This window comes from Apteryx mantelli, chromosome Z, assembly GCF_036417845.1.
Source record: "Apteryx mantelli isolate bAptMan1 chromosome Z, bAptMan1.hap1, whole genome shotgun sequence".
In the NCBI taxonomy this organism is placed as follows: domain Eukaryota; kingdom Metazoa; phylum Chordata; class Aves; order Apterygiformes; family Apterygidae; genus Apteryx; species Apteryx mantelli.
In genome coordinates this window covers 41,082,936-41,100,472 of record NC_090020.1, presented here as the reverse complement: position 1 = coordinate 41,100,472, position 17,537 = coordinate 41,082,936, and the positions used below count along the sequence as shown (strand labels likewise).

General features: G+C 36.8%; 1 protein-coding gene across 2 annotated transcripts in view; it reads left to right on the top strand.

The window, feature by feature from the left end:
• SRFBP1 (serum response factor binding protein 1) overlaps positions 1–17,537 on the top strand; it is a 75,440-nt gene that overhangs the window by 2,964 nt on the left and 54,939 nt on the right. Inside the window, exon 1 of one of the 2 annotated variants that reach the window (XM_067315175.1) lies at positions 10,560–10,636. The exons of the other annotated variant lie outside the window; for it this stretch is intronic. The gene's annotated coding sequence lies outside the window, so the exon portion shown is untranslated. Of the gene's footprint in view, positions 1–10,559; positions 10,637–17,537 lie in introns of those variants that run through there. 2 annotated transcript variants of the gene reach the window in all.

Sequence of the window (17,537 nt, the reverse complement as noted above, 5' to 3'; positions counted from 1 at the left end):
TTTTTTTTTTTTTAACTATCATTTAGATAAAGAATAGTGTCTCTGCGAAGTAGCATCCTCTCAACAGTTCTGATCTAGTAGGGAACACAGAATGAAAATGTGATACTGTTTAGGTGACTGTCTGAATAGGATCTGAAGTTTTTGTGCAGTGGTGAAGATCCCAGGTGAATGTGGAGGGAATTGCAGTTATTGTGGTGAGGTGAAATAGGACAGAAAGATGCAGTACAGGAAATCAGGCGTAATTAGTTAGCTATTCACAGACTAATTAGTTTAGCTATTCTGATTATCTTTTATTATTTTCACATAAAGTGGTAGAAATTGGTGCAACAGCTCCAGGAACTATCACATTATTTCCATGGTAACAAATCAATATTCTGCCAAAAGTGTGTAAATGTTCTCTTTTCTAATTGCATATGTATCTAGATAATTATAGAAAATAACAAAGTAGTGTCAGAACCCACATTTAGCAAGGTCTGATATTTTTAAGAAGCCATCAGCTTGCTGCTGGCAGATAAATGGTACAATTTCAGTGTGACTGCATTGCTGAAAAACTAAGACTTAGAGGAGATTTAAAAAATAGAAAGCTTCATAATTCAAGCATCTCATTGCTGTATGCCTATCACATTTTGATTTCTGCGCCCAAGAATGAGGAGGGGAAAGAAGTATAAACTTCAGAAGGTTAGAACAAAGTGAAAGCGAAGAATGGAATTCTTGGAAGAAGACTGGGTTCTGGTGTGTGAGGGGAAAAAAATTGTGGAATGGCAAAGTTCAGAGGTGTGTGGTGGTTTGTGTGTGTGTTCTTTTTTGTTTTTTTTTATTTTGTTTTGTTTTTGCATCATCTGCATATGAGTATGCTTTTGCAGGGTTTGTCTATATTAAGCCACAGTGGATTAAGTTAGTCTCATCTTGCACTTAATTTTATAGGCACACTGGATGAAGGAATCTTAAAATATTTTCTGTGCTGCGTATTTTTTCTTTAAAATCTTTCTAAGAATTTTTAGATGTCTTATCACAGATTTAATATTTGAAAGTGCATATAAATTAAACTCTTCTGAAAACATTTGCTAGATGGCAGCACATAATCATCCACTGCCATTGACAACGGCATGTTTAAAGGGAGATACCTCAGGTGTTTAGTATGAAAAAATGAGTGTTGATCAGCAATACACAACAGACAGTACACAACAATATGAAACTGAACCTTGTGAATGAAAACCAAGTCAGACTTGCATTTATTCAGAACTCATGTTTCTTAAATGGTGTTTTCCTATTTGTATATCAGTAGCAGAGTATGAGAATAAAGAGTTTATTTCCCTTCCCCCCCCCCCCCCCCCCCCATTTTTGGAAGTCAATTCTGGGTATAATTAGCTAAATGAATTCAACTGCAGAAAGCTCATGAAACTAATGCAAATGAACTCTGTATGAATAGTTGTACAAATATATTCTTCTAAAGTATGTCTATACAAGTGCTGTAATGGCCAAAGTTGAAGGTGTCATATTTCATAAAGCAAATTGAAATCTTCTCAGAGTTGACAGTTGTTTCTGTCCCTGGGACATATGAAATTTTATGACACCAATGTGATAAGATTTTTGTAGGATGAATCAAAGATCCTAGGCATAGGCATATCATTTGTCTTTAAATAGCCATTTATCCAACTTCTGTATTTAAGAAAAAATTCCATGTGCTTCTATGTTAACTAAAAAAATTAGCTCCATGTTAACTTTTCCACTCCGGGAGAGTATTTTGTTAAAGTTGGTGGAAAAAATCTGGTTTGCCTAATAGAAGAGAAACTTGTCCCTCAAATGAATTGAATTTACCAAATTTGTTTGGGTTTGGAAACTTTGGTATTAGGTGAGTTTCTCATAAATTTGTCTCTATTAATCAGCTGCATGCTATATAATCATTTTTTCTCTATAAAAGCACTATGGACATCTTAGAGGTTTAGTAAAAAGTTGAACTTTATTTATAAAACAATGGTAATGAAAATGATGTGCAAATAATGCTAATTATCCATTATTTTTTATGTTCTTTTTTCATAATAAGTAGAGTTGAGAAAAAAATATCTTCAGAGTAATTGCATATGCATATGATTTTTTTTTTTCCAGTCTCCATCTAAATGAAGTACAGGTTTAAAAAAATATATAAAGGGAGCTTAGTAACCAAGCTTAAGGCTGTGGATTCCCTTCAGTAAGTGTCTGGATCCCAAAATTGCATGTTGTGTTGTGTCAACATGGCAATGCTCAGGCCCTTTTATTTTTTAGTTTTAGGACTGACATCCTGACCTCTGAATTATCTAAGCCACAACTTAGATGAGCAAGATGTTCAGAAAGTAGTCTGGACACATGGTTAGGGTTTTTCACTGGTGTACAGCAGAGTCAAAGCTGGATAGCATGACTGATCATGGACAAAAAAATCAGACAAAAAGCCAGCAGAAATAGTCTTAACTTATGAAGGAAGTCACCAGTAGTGACTGAAAGTCTGAAACTATAGTCTGTGTTATCCACTATTCTGTGAAGCTTACATTTTTTAATCACAGTGAAACTAAAGGAAATACACATTTGGAAATGCTTGTATAAAGGCCTATAAAGTTTGCTTGGTGTAACATAGATAAATCTTGTGTTTGCTGTTAGCTGGTTAGACACAATTAAGATGACAAAAGTAAACAGAAAGTAAGTTGTTGCTAATAAACTTCCTTTTATGCATGCCTTTGCTCCCAGATTGCTCTGTGTCAACTTATAACTGAAAGGTTAAATACATTCTTTAATAGTAAATCACTTTTGGTGATATGAGTTTCTGTATAATAGTGAAAAAAACATAGTCTTTTTGTCTCATTGGGTTATCAGGTGGAATTTTAAAGAAGAAATTTATTAGTTTTTTTCTTTTTTAGTATACTGTACCCAAGTAACTACTGTTACCTAAGGAACTTAAGTATATTCATAGATTTTTTTTTTTAACCAAGAATTTAAAAAAAAAAAAAAGTCCCAGACCAAAACTTTTAAAATAATGGCTGAGTTCTATAGGTGTTAAGGGTGTTTAAAGCAGTTTGAAACAGTAGGTAGCTAGCTCAGCTTGGTGATCCAGAATTCTCTTTAAAATAAAGTAACTGACTCCAAAGATTCATTTAATGGCTTATTATCTCTTCATTGACTATGTGGGAATCTAGCAGCTCCTTCAGGGCAATTTGAGTCTCTATACTGACTTTATAGCTGCCGAAAGCAAGCCTAAAGGGAAAGTGAGGTACAGGGTGACATACCTGTCCAGTTATCTGGTATTGGATTAAACGGTGAGATGTGTGTTCTCTCAGAGTTCAAAATGTCATGCCCTTGTTTAAGGCATGCCTTTGTGTGATGAAGGAAATGCTGCTCTTTTGTGTAACAGCTGAGTTGCTGGAAAACTGTCCAGTAGTTGAGAAATCTGGTTTATAGGTTTCCTGAGTCTGAGATGGGTTGCATCCTGTGATCTCAATTACCAGCAGAGTGCACTAATCACAAATACTAACAAATACTAGCTCTGGGCCGCTCTCCAGGAAAGAAAGTAGACTTAATGGGGTGAGGGGGAGCCAGGTTCTGTAGTTCATCTGTGGGTGCCTTTCGTTAGGGAAAGTCTTTGGCTGTGCTCCAAAGGCTGCTTAGCCAGCAATTAACATAAAATGCATGAACAGCCTCAGAGGAAATACTGGAACTCCGGACTATAGACCCCTGAGGAAATTCTCCTTCTTGCTGGCCTACAGTTGAGTTCCCTTTTACTATTTTATCTCTGGCTTATGAATCTAGTATGTTTTTGTTTTGTTCTTTACATATTAAAGCTGGAAAGTAGCACCATCCTGCTCTAGCCCCTATCCAGGATGCTGACCAGGCCACTCTCTTGGAAGTAGAAACAGTTATTTTAGACTTCCTCAAATTGAAGAAGGTCTGTAACTTTAGGCTTTTCATTTCTGGTAAGTGCTCCAGACTTCTAGACTTCTTCAGATGTCTCTGGTAGTGTTCTGAGCCACCTGTCAGTATGGTTAAGCTGTATCGAATAAATTATATGTCTTGGGGAATTAAGCCAACTTCAGGTTTATCAGTGACCATTTCCAAATTACTGTTAAGACCAAGTGGTTAGCACTTAAATATTTTGAAGAAGTACAGGTGCCTAAGAAATTCTGTGGTTGAAATAATAGCTCTGGGTGAATTCTGGCACTGACAAGATCGGCATAACCCCGTCTTGTATGTGGTCTTAAATACTTTCTTGAAGCTAGTCATGCAGTCTCTTACATGCAACTGAAATCAATCTAATATCTTTATTAAGAAAGTATAAACAAGTTATAAGAATTAATAAAAAACAAACTTATACACAGTTCAAAACTTTCTAACCAAATAGTTTATTCTATCAGTTTTTTTTCTCAGAGTATTGACAAATGACAACTTTTTGCTGTAAATTATAAGCATGTACAAAGTTAGAAAGCAAATGGAACTTTCCCTTTAAACTCTGGATTACTTGGCAACAATCATATTTTACCTCTATGGAAATACGTGTTTAAAAACTTCTTGCATTACTTGTGTTCCTCATAAATAATTCTAAACATAACAGTTTCTTGAAGGGAAAAAAATTGTGCTAGATTGGGCTTGAATTCTGCTTAAAACTGTTCAAGTGTTAAATTACTGACATTCTTTTACAGACCATGTAAATGTCCTAAGGAAAAGGTCTTTTGAAAGCTTATGAAATTTCCAAACTTACACTCTGTGAGATAGAATTCTGAGGAATTGTGGGGGGGTTTTCCTAGGAACTCTTCCAGCAGCTGTTTCTAAAGTTTCTAGAGTTGCCACATCATCAGTTATACTATATTAACAGCAAATTCTGATCAGTCATTCACACAGACTTACTTTCAGCGGATTACTAAAGGAATTAAATATGGAAAATTATTCAGTTATTTGCTGCTGGCAGTACTGTATACAGCTGTTATCAAACCACTGTATTTCAGAACAGGAATGAAAACTTTTCCTTAGCTCAAGTGGTTTATAAGAAGTGTGTGTGGTAGGCCACGTAGACTAGTAAGATGCTCTCATAAAACAAAACATCTGTGGTTCCTTGGTGTGGTAGTGTACAATAATGAAAAAAGCATGCAAACACAGTCATGGGAAACTCGGTAATTCTTATTTTAAAGGAGTTATAAGATGCTTGTGGCATACAATATAGGTTTTTTTATCAAATATAATTTACTGGTATATATGCACATATAGGACTTAAAAAAAAAAAAGAAGAAAGCTTTCTGATACAGTAAATGTGCTTAATTTCTTACTAGTATGATTGCAGACATCTTTCTGCAATGTTTGCATTGCTGGGCTCGAAGCTTGCAACCAAATGAAGAAAGAAGCAAAGATGAAATGCGAGAGAAGGGGGAAATATTATGGTGTTAGTTTTTTCAGAATAGATTTGGGATTTTTTTTTCCTAAAAGAAGAATAGCAATTAATTGTGATTTGCTAAATGATACGGCATTGATAAAATTCCACTTGGTTTGTCTTATGCTATGGGTGTCCTTAATGGAGAGCAATTAAAGCAAAAAAATTACTTTTCAACAAAAAAGTGGCTAGCTACTAGACTCTGACTTTTTTGATTGTGTTTTAAATCATGTTAGAGAGAAGATATTCTTGTACTGACTTTATTTGAAGAAAGTATTTGATTACATTACTGTATTTCCCTTGCAAAGATGGAATATGCAATGGCATATGTTTATTCATTCTGGGATTAATAACAAATGAATTGTGTGTGTATTTATAATTAAGTACTTAGAATGTAAATCTATTGTCATGTTTTAAAAATGCAAATATTTGGTTCCAGTTCACTTTTGTTCTGGTGTATCCTCTCCTTTGTAGTTGCTTGGCTTTTGGGGCAGTCGTGTCTTTCCATTCTATAATTCTTATATCAAGTTAATGGGCCAAAACTGCATCAGACCATTTCTGTAATGGTTCTTAGAGAACTTCCATTAAAATCATAAGTAAGTTTGACATGAAGATCTCCAGAATACCAAAAATAAGCTAGGGACTCAAATTCACAAATTTAAATTTCAGAATAATGTCTAGAGATCAGCTGGATTCACTCAATTATGTTGGAAGCTAGTTTATAGTGTGTTTGTAGACCTGTTTAAATTCTTTTTATCTGTGGTCGAGCAAACATTGGGTATGGAGTAGCTCTCAGCAGTTTAATTGGACAATTATTTAAAATATTGTTGTTTAACAGCTTGGTAAAGCAAGTTAGATTGAAAGGTCTTTAAAATTGATACAGCATGAAAGAGTATAGTCTAGAAAATGTCCTGACTAGGAGCAGGAGCTGAGGTTGAGGAGTACAACATTAGGGGCTTTTTGATTGTCTTTTTTTGATGACTACTTTTTGTTTCTGTTTTTTGTTTTGGGAGTTAAATCTTTATTTTAATGGCTTAGTGCTTGTCTCTCTCCTAAAAGACATTTGCACTTTATCTTAACGCACAATATAGTCAGTGAATCTGGAATAGCTGTTTATTTGGAAGCTATTCCATAACAAGAGTACCATCTTCTGATTTGGCTAACTCCATTTACAAATACTAAAATAGTGAGAATAAGCCAGTTTCATATTAAAAAAAAAAAACCCTCTAAATTTGCTTTAAAAAGTGCTTTAAAATTGTATTTATGCCTGCATTATTTCTGTTTTTCTTCTACAGTTCAGGAGTTCTTAGGTCATTTCCCTAGATTCTGGCCTTGGTGCCTTCAATGGAAAATGAAAGCTAGCTAGCAAAATGAGATTGGCCAATGGAAAACAAAACTTGCTCCATAAGGGAGAACTGTTGATACTTTCCAAACTAAAAAAAATTGAAATAGCATTTATTTTTCCTTGAATGAAAGTATTCTTAAGAAAACCCACCCCCTTTTTAAAAATAAATTGTTGGAAGCTAATAGTGGAATATTACAGAGAAATGAAATTTTATGTAGGCAGTACGCGTTGTGCATCATTGGATAGAGCTATCAGTAAATGCCAAGTATGGATATTTGAATCTCTAAGCAATTAGGAGAACACTTCCTATTAAATTTATGCCTGTTATGATATATCAAGTAGGTAGTTTCTCACAGTTTTTACTGTGGCAGCAGGCGCCACAGTGAGTTTTTTCAGAATCAGTTATGGTTCTCTGCTGTTTAATGAGAGCACACTAGAAAGTCTGAGATCTGACACAGATATGCTAGCGTTTGGAGAAATGAGTGAACAGAGTTGCATGAGAGGTTGGTAAAAACCATTTTGGATAGCTACTGGTTCAAAGGAATGAATAAGGGATTTCATCCAGAGGCAAAAATCACTGGGGGACTGCTGTAAAGGAAATGAGTAGCATAGGAGCAGGAAAGCATAACTCTCACTTTGTTGCGTGATAAAATAGGAATTCCAGAGGATATAAAGGAAAAGGGCAGTTAAGGCGATTGCTTGCTGTTGGAACAGTTTGGAAATAGAAAGCATGATAGAAGAAAGGGAGGAGGGATATAGCTGGTAATGCTTCAAATTTGCTGGGTGGGTAATGAGGTGTGTCGGAGAGGAGGAATTACAATGACGGCTGAATAGAGCTGGGGAAGAGGAGGTGCGTGTGGTTGACATGGAAAAGGGGGAGGTGGAAGAAGAAGAAGAAAGCAGTAAGCTTCAGGAAAAGGGAGTCCCCCAAGAGAACCAGCCCTGGACGTGGGGGAGGGGTTCTGAAAGGCTAACAATAAGCGTACTATACTTAGATTAGTAATGTGAGAGCAGCTGTCCTGTTAGAACAAAGAAGATTTTGCAGAAACCTTCCAGCACAGTTATAAGTCGTTACTAACACTGGGATGGCTATAGTACATCTTTTAGATTTAGGATCTTGGCCACTGCCTAACAGAGAATTAATTGTGTGAAGGTATAGATGTTAGACAAAAGAACAGTGTCAGCCAGACTTCTGGCAGGGATATTTAAAGCTCTTTATTCCTTCTACCTTTTATATTCATTCTTCCCCCAGTTTCTATTTTATGTCATAGAAAAAAATTCCTGGAAGAATGCTGATTTTTGGATTTTTCTGTACTTTTTCAAGCAAAGTTAAATATTTCAGTGGCCTGACTTTTGCACGCCTCTGTTTACAAAAAGGTCCCATCACAAAATCAATTTTATTATATCTGATCTCCAAGGAATAAAGAATACTATAATTGGTATAGAAAGTTAATCCTATGTTCCCACTAGAGAGAAATCTTTTTTTCCCATCCAGAATTACTGAAAAGTTTTATGGCACCCCTGGTAAAAATACCTGGAACCTCACTTTCTATTTTAAGATTTCTTTTGGCCTAATCTGTATGGGACAGAGTTCCTGCCAAAAAGAGAAATTAAGTAGAGGCATGATAGTGAAAATCTTAATGGAAGAGCCATTTGGGGGGGAGATAATACACTGTTTTCATAATTTGTCACGCCAATAGTATTGATCTATATTTGAAAGCAGTAGAAGCTTACCTCAACTTTTTTTTTTTTTTTTGAGTAGTCCTTGACACAGGCGGAGTATTCATCCTCTCTGAACAAATTAGAAAAATCCCTGATGCAAGTCTGGATTGCCATTATATCAGTAGTTATCAGAGCATGGTCCCTCAGGCCATGGCAGTCACTAGAGCACCCTGGACCCGAGCTGCTGCTGTACTCTTTGAATGCATTGGGGCACGTGTATGGGATAGGCATGGTAGGTGGCCTTGTGCTAGGAGCAGCATAGGGCACAGGACAGCAAGCCTTATGCTAGCCATTATGGTCCGTGTGACATTTTGTAGCCTGACAATGGTCCATTGGTCAAAGAAGTTTGAAATCCACTTTTTGTTTTTAAATTAAAAAATTTTTTTGGAAGAAGATATGCGAAAGTACCAAGTATTTAGAAAGTGGAAAATAAACAGGCCCCTCTAATTTCTCTCTGTTCTCTTTCCTGTTTTTTAGACAGAGATTTTTTTCCTTTGAAAACATGAATTTTGAATCATTATTTGCACAGCTATATTTTTCCAGATATAGAATCTAAATGTGTTTTTTCTTTTTTGCTAGAGCTTTTCTCTTTGTAGCTTTGATTTATTTTATCAGATGAGACATCCATCCACGCTTTTCTTATTCTCCGTTGTTCAGTGCATACCTCTAAGCTTACGTCCTGTGTGATGTGTAGTTTTTTGTTATGAGACTGTGATGCAGGGTAAATAGCCTCCTCTCAGTCTAAACTTTAGAAATGTTGTATTTGAGCATCAGACAAGAATATAGACACTTTTGGTGGTTACTGATTAGAGAAGGAGAAAATGCTATGGTTAATTTAAAATACGCTTGCATGAAGGGAATTCCTTCAGCTTGCAAGAACTGTGTAGGAATGAGCAGCACTCATTGCACTGTCTCCAGAATGCAGCAGTACTGGTGATATTTACCCATACTGTGAAATTGAGGTTTACACCCTGCAAGGTTTGCCTTGAGACTTCTGTCCATAAGGTAACTTTGCTTTTATTTCCCTTCTTACATGTATGGAGAGGGAGGAACTTCACTGAGCAGGAATATTCATAAGAGTAGTTCAGATCAGTTTCTTTTTGGTCATAGTAAGATCAGTTATTGTTATCTTCAGTTTTCACAAAAACAGGTTATGCGTGCACTTTATAGACTGATAATCTAAAATCTATGGTAGTAAGACCATTTCTGTCTTTCAGATTTAACAATGAAATAGGGAAATGGTTTAATAGGAGTTTGTCAAACTTAATCACTCTCCAGCTGAGGTTTGCATTCAACACAATAATAAAATCCTTTTATTCATTTTATGAACTTGAAACTCTTTTCCTTTATTATTTTATTCTTAGAGCTTAATTTCTTAACTCAATGACTACTTGCGTCTCCATAATAACTTTCAATGTCATTTTACATAGAAATTTTAAAATGGATGAGTTTTTTTACAAGATGAGCATTTCTGCTGAATGATAGCTTCAGAGAAATAGTTATTGCCTTTTCTAGTAGTATTAAAATATGAATATTTGCCAAACACTGTGCTACTATAGTGTTTCACATGTGTCCCACTCATTCCTGGCTTCTCAGCAGATGGAGACTAGTTTGAAGTTGAAGGTAATTCTTGTAACTATTAATGTCTCTTTTTACATAAAGTATGTTACACAGAAGAACCTCTCTTTCTTATATACTGTTCAACAAGCTATCATTGTTCTAATTTCCCTTAAAACTTCAATCACCAGATTAAAAATACTGATCAAAAGAATGTGTTAAGACTAAAATATATTTTGTTTAATCTGCGGAAGCAATGAAGCCTGGTATCTTACAGCTTTGTGTCCAGTGTTCCTTGAATCTTCACACTAGTATCCTCAGGTCTTCCTCTGTATCTACAGCTTTCTACTGTATTATTAAACTTGGAGTTGCTCTTTTTGAGCACTAAGTAGTAACTGCAGCTGTAGCCAGTGAAGCAGAATGGTGAATCTGCTCCAACCTATTTTTATCTGGAGTTTCTAAGATACTGGAGTGTGCTGTAGTTCAGAGATAAATGCAAACGTTACCTTTCTTTGTAATATAATCAACAGGATAGATAACACCAGAGGAATAGACACACAGACACCAGCTATCTGTCCAAAACTTTGGTTTAGCAGTCTCTGATCAGATGGGTCAGTGATGCTACAAAGGTAAGCGACATTACTAAAGATGATAATCTGTTTATTGGACGTATTTTTGATTAGCAAACATAGTCTAGGAAATTATCTGAGAGAATATGTTGGATTCTTTGCAGTTGCAGTTTCAGTATTAGTAATTAAAAATGATCATTAATTAAACAAATTTGATGGAAAGTGTTAAGCGGATACAGATTTTTAAAGGAATACTTGAATTGTGAAAAGAAATCGAGAAATGGAGAGGAAGTAAAGCAAAAAAGGGTAATATGAATAGAGTTTGTCTTGTATTTCATGTTGAATCCATAATTTGGGGAGAATTAGGTTTTGAGGGGAAAATATTAGTATAAATGTCTGGGTAGAGCATGAAAAAAGATATGGAAGGGTGGAAAGGACGATAATGGTAGTCTTTGAAATTAAGTACAAAACTGCCTAAAGCATGTCAGCACTGTGCTCTGTTTTCCACTGACTTTCCTGTTGGAGGATGCCATGCTTCAGGACCTTGGATTAAATTAAACTTCATCCACCTAGTGGAGTCTTTAGTCCTGTTGATCAAATCTACCCATCTAGTATGCAGCTCTTTAGAGTTATCTTAGGAAAAAAAAGTGCTAAGTACCTTAAAAATAGAATTTGCAGTGTAAGCATATGAAACCACTAGTACTCTGAGAGGAATCCTACTGCTGTTTTATGAGGTAATGATGTCTGTAAAGCACTTTTATGCTCTTCCATTCTTACCAGTAGGCTTTGTTAGATTCTTTACTCTTAGCCAGCCTTTTCTCTTAGCTTATTTATTCATAGATTCTTCTCTATACTTTTCAGTCTCTGCTGGTAGCAGTGAGTAGCAATGACTCTTTCAGTTCTTAATCCAATAAAGAAAATATAAAGAAATCTCCATTTTAATTTGGATCCTATTTTTTAAAAAAGTGTTTAAAAATTGTTTTAAAGTTGATTTGTAAAGCTGAGTCTGAACAAACCATTCGTAAACATAAGCATTTGGTGAGTTTTTACTGAGTAAGTACCAAATAGGTTTTTGTAAGAGTCCTGTATGCTTAATGCTTAGACTCCTGTAGCACATAATCTTCAGTTGATGGTTATACCTCCATAGACTGTCCAGGTCTACTAAGAATGCAACATTATGGGAAGCAAAATAGGCTTTTGCATGCTATAATCTGGGGATTAGTATAGGACACAGCTGATTTTGTTCTTGCTTTGTAAGCCTGCCGTAAGCCATGCCACCTTTCTGGATGTGAAGAATTGCCTTCAGTTGATGTTGTCCGAAATACTTCAAAATAAGCCGTTGCCTGAATACCTTGAAGTCAGTTCTACCAGTGCCAAAAGAAGGGGGCAGCGTGCACCCTACTAGGGCTAATTGACATGCAACTGTTGCTGTCTCTCTTGTATCTGCCCCCTTCTCCCCCCCCCCCCCCCCATGTCCTGTAGTGCAGTAGACTGATCCTCTACCAGCTGGAGTTGAGAAGCCTTGTTGTGGTTCAAAAATGAATCCCAATGTTTTATTTAATGACAAAACACACTTGTATGCTATTCTGAGTAAGATGGTATGACAGGTGACCTGCGATGGCTCTCGTAGTATGCTGACTGCTTGGCCTAAGATAATGGAGGTCTGTCTGTGAGAGATGGATGATGCGTGAATGCCCCTGTAGTTTCTGTAAAATGACTGGAGCATGCAAAGAGCAACTGGTTGGCCAGAAAAATGCTTTGAGGATTCCTGAAAAGCATACCTAGTCAAGTGCAGTTTACTAGCCAGTTATTTTAAACATTCAAATATTTTAAACATTCAATAAAAAATCAACAATTATATATTCTATATTCAATATTCAGCTGCTACATGGAAATAAAGGAGCATCTAAATGAGGGAAGGTAGAGAAGAATGTGAAGGGAAACAGTGCAGCGACTACTATATGCCAATATTTACTGTCCCACCATTCTGCCCTTGTAAACATCTCTACAACGCAAGTGAGTGATAGCCCCAGTCTGAGACAACGCGAACTGATGTAGAATAAGGAAAAATGGTCCAATGGAGTGGTTTGTCCATTCAGCTCAACTACCAACTGCTGTTTCTGCTGCTGCTTTTCTTGCAAGATGGAATGAAATGCTATTCAAATTTTTTGATGTTAGATTCTGTTGCCTGATAGTTTGTATATCGATTTCAGAGTCAGTACTTATTAGATCTCTTATTGACTTACGCAGAAAAGAGTCTGGGTCTTTTAGCTCTGTCAGAAAAACCCTTTTGTTGATGTCTTGGGGTTATGACAGACACACTTCAAATTAAATTTGCATTTAAAGCTGTTACTGATCGTGTACCAGGCAGTCAGAAGTGAGCGTTCTAGCTTCTTACGGTGGATGAGGCTAATACTTTGATCTATGAATTGTGGTAACTGAGGGGATGGCGTATATTCCTTTCTCTTTTACAGAAAGAACCTCTGAGACAGAGCCTTAACAAAGGAGAACTGGTACACAAAACTTCGCTACTTGCAGGATAAGGCAGGCTGTCTCTAGACAGGTTGCCTCTTAGAGTTGCTACAGAGGCAGAAGGGACCTTCCCACAGCATTGACCAAGGCAGAAAATGCTCAACAGTGTTACTCTGGATTAATTTTAGATAAAAGAAGGCTAATTTTTGACCTTTCAAAAACTAGCATAATTCAAATATTCTTTAAAACATAATGCAACTCAGTTCAGTGAAAAACATCTTTTTTTTTTTTCCTTAAGCAACTTGTGCTGTTTATATGGAAAAATACCTATCCTTCTTGATGTGGAGGAAGAGGGATTAGGAACATGGTAGTGAATATTTAAAGAAAAAACACAAAACAAAATCCCTCCTTAAAATCAATGCTGTTGCATTGATTTTTTTGTTGAGCTGTTGTTGCATCTCTGACTTTGTACCATACCCACTTCTGCCAAAATTTTCTTTTCATGGCACCAGTTCAACTCTACAGGCTTAGATAGATGTTTACAGTTTTTATAATTAATGCAAAAATTATACAAACTGGTGAGTCATATAATTGGGTTATGCTCCTGAATATGCTCCTGAATATGCAAACAATCTAAAGGTTAATAATGTCATGTGTGGAGTGCTTTATTTCTCTTCTTGTTTTAAAAAGTTCACAATTTGAAGAAAAAAAACAAAACCTAGTATTCTCCTGATTTACTCATGTATAATTATCCTGATGATTTTTAGGTTGGTATGGTAGCTTTTTCTGTTACTGTCTTTGTATGAAATCAAGGGATAAGGGGACATGAAATGCACATGTGGCCTCTAGCTAGAATTCTGGTGTAATTAAGAAATCCTAAATATAGAAATCCATTGCCTTAAGCTTGGTAGTGTTGGCTGCCTTGATCTCACCCCCCTGCAGCATTCCATGGAAATACTTTTAGTAGAGTGTTAGATGTGGGTTTTCAAACTCAAGTCCAGCTGATGAATTAAATATAGGGGTAGAAATCCCCTTCAGGTCATTCTCATTTTGGAGGATTTGTGTATTTTTGTTCCACCCCCTGCCCCAGCACCACCAATGTGGTGACCCATGTGCTGATTTGTGTAATCTGGCATCTTTAGGTTAGTTTATCACAGTTATTTCTTATCTGGAAGTTTACAACTACCACTGTTTATTTAGGGCTTAGAAGTAAGTGTCTAGCCAGCTCAAGATGCTGGTTTGGACTTGAGAGGCTCTGATGTTTTCTGAAGTACTGCATGGAGCCTGATTCTTTACAATGAGACACCAACTTTGAAGCAGTAAATCCATTAAATTTTGGTTGTTGGCTATGAGCAAGTAATTCTAGACTAGCCTTACTCCCTCCCGACTGTCTGAGATATTTTGAATCACTTCTCAAAGCCTTTAGCTGAAAATGGTCTTTGGTAGCAGTCTGAGAACTCACTGTGGTTTCCCCTTGGAGAAATTATGTTAGAAATAACACAAGTTCTCCATACTTAAGTAAACACACTGCTGTATTGAAGAAATACTCATATTTCCGTGCTTCTGTTGAGAAGGTACCGGCACAGATGGACTGTGGAGGGGGAGTTGCTCTGTAATTCGCAAGGAGGCAGAGAGAGAGAGGCAGAGAGAGAGAGGCAGAGAGAGAGAGGCAGAGAGAGAGAGGCAGAGAGAGAGAGGCAGAGAGAGAGAGGCAGAGAGAGAGAGGCAGAGAGAGAGAGGCAGAGAGAGAGAGGCAGAGAGAGAGAGGCAGAGAGAGAGAGGCAGAGAGAGAGAGGCAGAGAGAGAGAGGCAGAGAGAGAGAGGCAGAGAGAGAGAGGCAGAGAGAGAGAGGCAGAGAGAGAGAGGCAGAGACTTTGCCCTGAGCATGGTGACGACATGCCCAGGTGGCCGGTGTGCTCCTCCTGTTCCCCCTGAGCGACCTGCTGAGAACCTGGCAGAGTGGGAGCCTGGGGGCCCAAGAGGCAGTGGGTGCTTCGCATCTAGTCATGCTGCTTCTGCCTGTCTTGGGCAGCACTGGGAGGTCTGCAGCTGGCTGTGTTTTAATACAGAAAAAGTTGTGTCCCATGTTTCACAGAGTTTTGATTCATTCGGTTAGATGCTTTATGGTATGATCCAGTCCACTTGGTTTGAACCCGTTTACTTGTAGCTGACAGTGGGAAAGGCACAGTTAATGCTGCTTATTGCACAGGAATTTGCCGAAGAAACGGTGCATTCCTTAGCCCTTACTTTGTTGGGGTTTGATTCTTATAGTAAGTTAGGGATTACTCTATTGATCTTAGTCTGGTTTGTTGTAGCCCAGCTCTATCTCTTCTCCATCTGTACATTTTCACCTTGTTCTTCTGCCCTGGAAATACCATTCATGTGACCATGAGGGGAGCCAGTTCAGGAAACTGATCTGGCTGAAAACCAGCCTTTTTTGTTGTTTTTGTTTGTTTGGTAGGTTTATTTTTCTTTTTTGAACTCTGGATTTATATTTGTATAAAACCATTTAAATATAAATAAATGAATAAATAGTTTTATTTATATTAGTTTTTTTATAAAACTGTCCTGGAACTGGACCCCGGCTTTCCACATAGGTACATGTACATTATTCTTCTGCCTTTACCTCTCTACTAATATATATGTTTTTAATGCAAATAGCTATGATAAATCTGAGACTGGTTATGTCCAGATTTATTAACACATATAAAATATGTACTATAATACAGTGATTCTTTTTTTAAAAAAGTAAACTTGGCAATTTCTAACTTTTCCTAAGAATGTAAAAATCATTAGACCTTTCAGGCTGACAATCCAGATAAGAGAGAGAAATATTTGTAATGAAGTTCCAGAAACATTTTTTCACTTGGATTATTCACTCAAAAGATCATGAACTATTGTTAGTTTTGGCTAATAATATGATCCAACTGCAGGTGTTTTGAATTTGAAAACTGTCTGTTGCCAAATAGCACCAAAAATTAAGGTTTAGAATACTATGTTGCCATGGTAACTTCTTGGTTAGAAAAAGACTTCCAAGTAACTAAAATGAAACCAATGTTTTTGGTGTGCCCTAAAACTAGAAAAGGAAAGAAGCTCAGTGAGAACTAAGACATTAGATTTAGTTCCACGTTTTTCTTCGAGGTGTTGGAGAGACATTGAATATTCATTTAAATACATTTCACTTTTTCTTTCTTTCTTTTAGAGTTGGACTTCTTACTGTGGCATTTGTTCATGCCTAACTTGAGCAACAAACACAAATGCTTTTGGTGTGTTTTTTGTTGCAGCAGTGCTCCTTAAACTGGGAGTTCTTGAACAAATTTCCTATTGCAGCAAAATGAAGAAGCTATTGTATATCTTTGGGAACATCTATGCAATTTGCTCCTTTCACATTGTGCCATTCTGATGTCAGTGGAGCAGAATTTCATTTCAGTCTGCTAGGCTTCTCTTGGCATGAAAGGTCTCCTGTAGGAGTGAGGTATAGCTGCTACCTATGACTTTAACAGTTCTTTCACTAGGCCCAGTGTGAGCAGGTACATGGTAATCTGTTGACAGTGATATGATTAGATATATTAAAATGGGTTCTCTTCTGAGGCAGAATTTACATGACACATTCTTGAATTTTTGTCATTTGTTATCCCGCTCATGTCAGGTATTACCTTCGTGTCAGATAAGACCTGTTAGCCTTGAAAGCAAAGGAAGAAACTCAAGTGAGAAGCAAACTCAGAACTACCCTTTTTCCTTTCATGCATCAAGTGATATCAGAAGAGTTCTGGTTGCTATGAGGAGAGCGTTTTTGTCTCACACATGAATTGTTTATCTGCTCTTACTGAAACAGTTGTTGGGGGAGACATATAAGACATTATATTCCAAAGTAGATTCAGACATTTCTATGTAAAATTACAGAACATTATTTAGGAAAGATACCTTCAAACTGTAAATGAAAAATTTCTTTCAGTTATGTCTTGACCTTGAAGACAACCCTTTTTTAGGGATATCTTCATTTTTGGAGGGCAGAATAGGGGGACCTCTGTTCAATGTGTGTGTGTGTTCGTATAACATTATGGATATTTCAGAACAGTCCACTCTTAAATTGATTTCTTTTTACTGGATGAGTTTAGATGCAGCGTCCTTCACTGAGGAGAGCAGAATGATTTATCTATTCTGGTTACTTGTACAGGAACTAGAACTAAACTGTGAGCTGGCATAAAGCAGAAGCAGATGAAGGAACTCCAATCTGTTGTCCAGTGCTGGTTGTTTAAAGGTTTAATACTCTGTTTAAGTGCATTATTGGATCAGGACCAAGATGTTCGTGACCTCATGGGCTGAAGCCCAAGGGGAACAGTTTTATGTGCTTCAGACTTCTCAGAGGAAAAAGACATGGCCGTCAATTTATTGGCTTTCCTGCCTTTTGAAAGCAGGGGCCAGCTGCATAAGTAAACTCTTCTAGTTTGAGAATTTAAGACATGCTGTGTCTTGCAGATATTTTCAT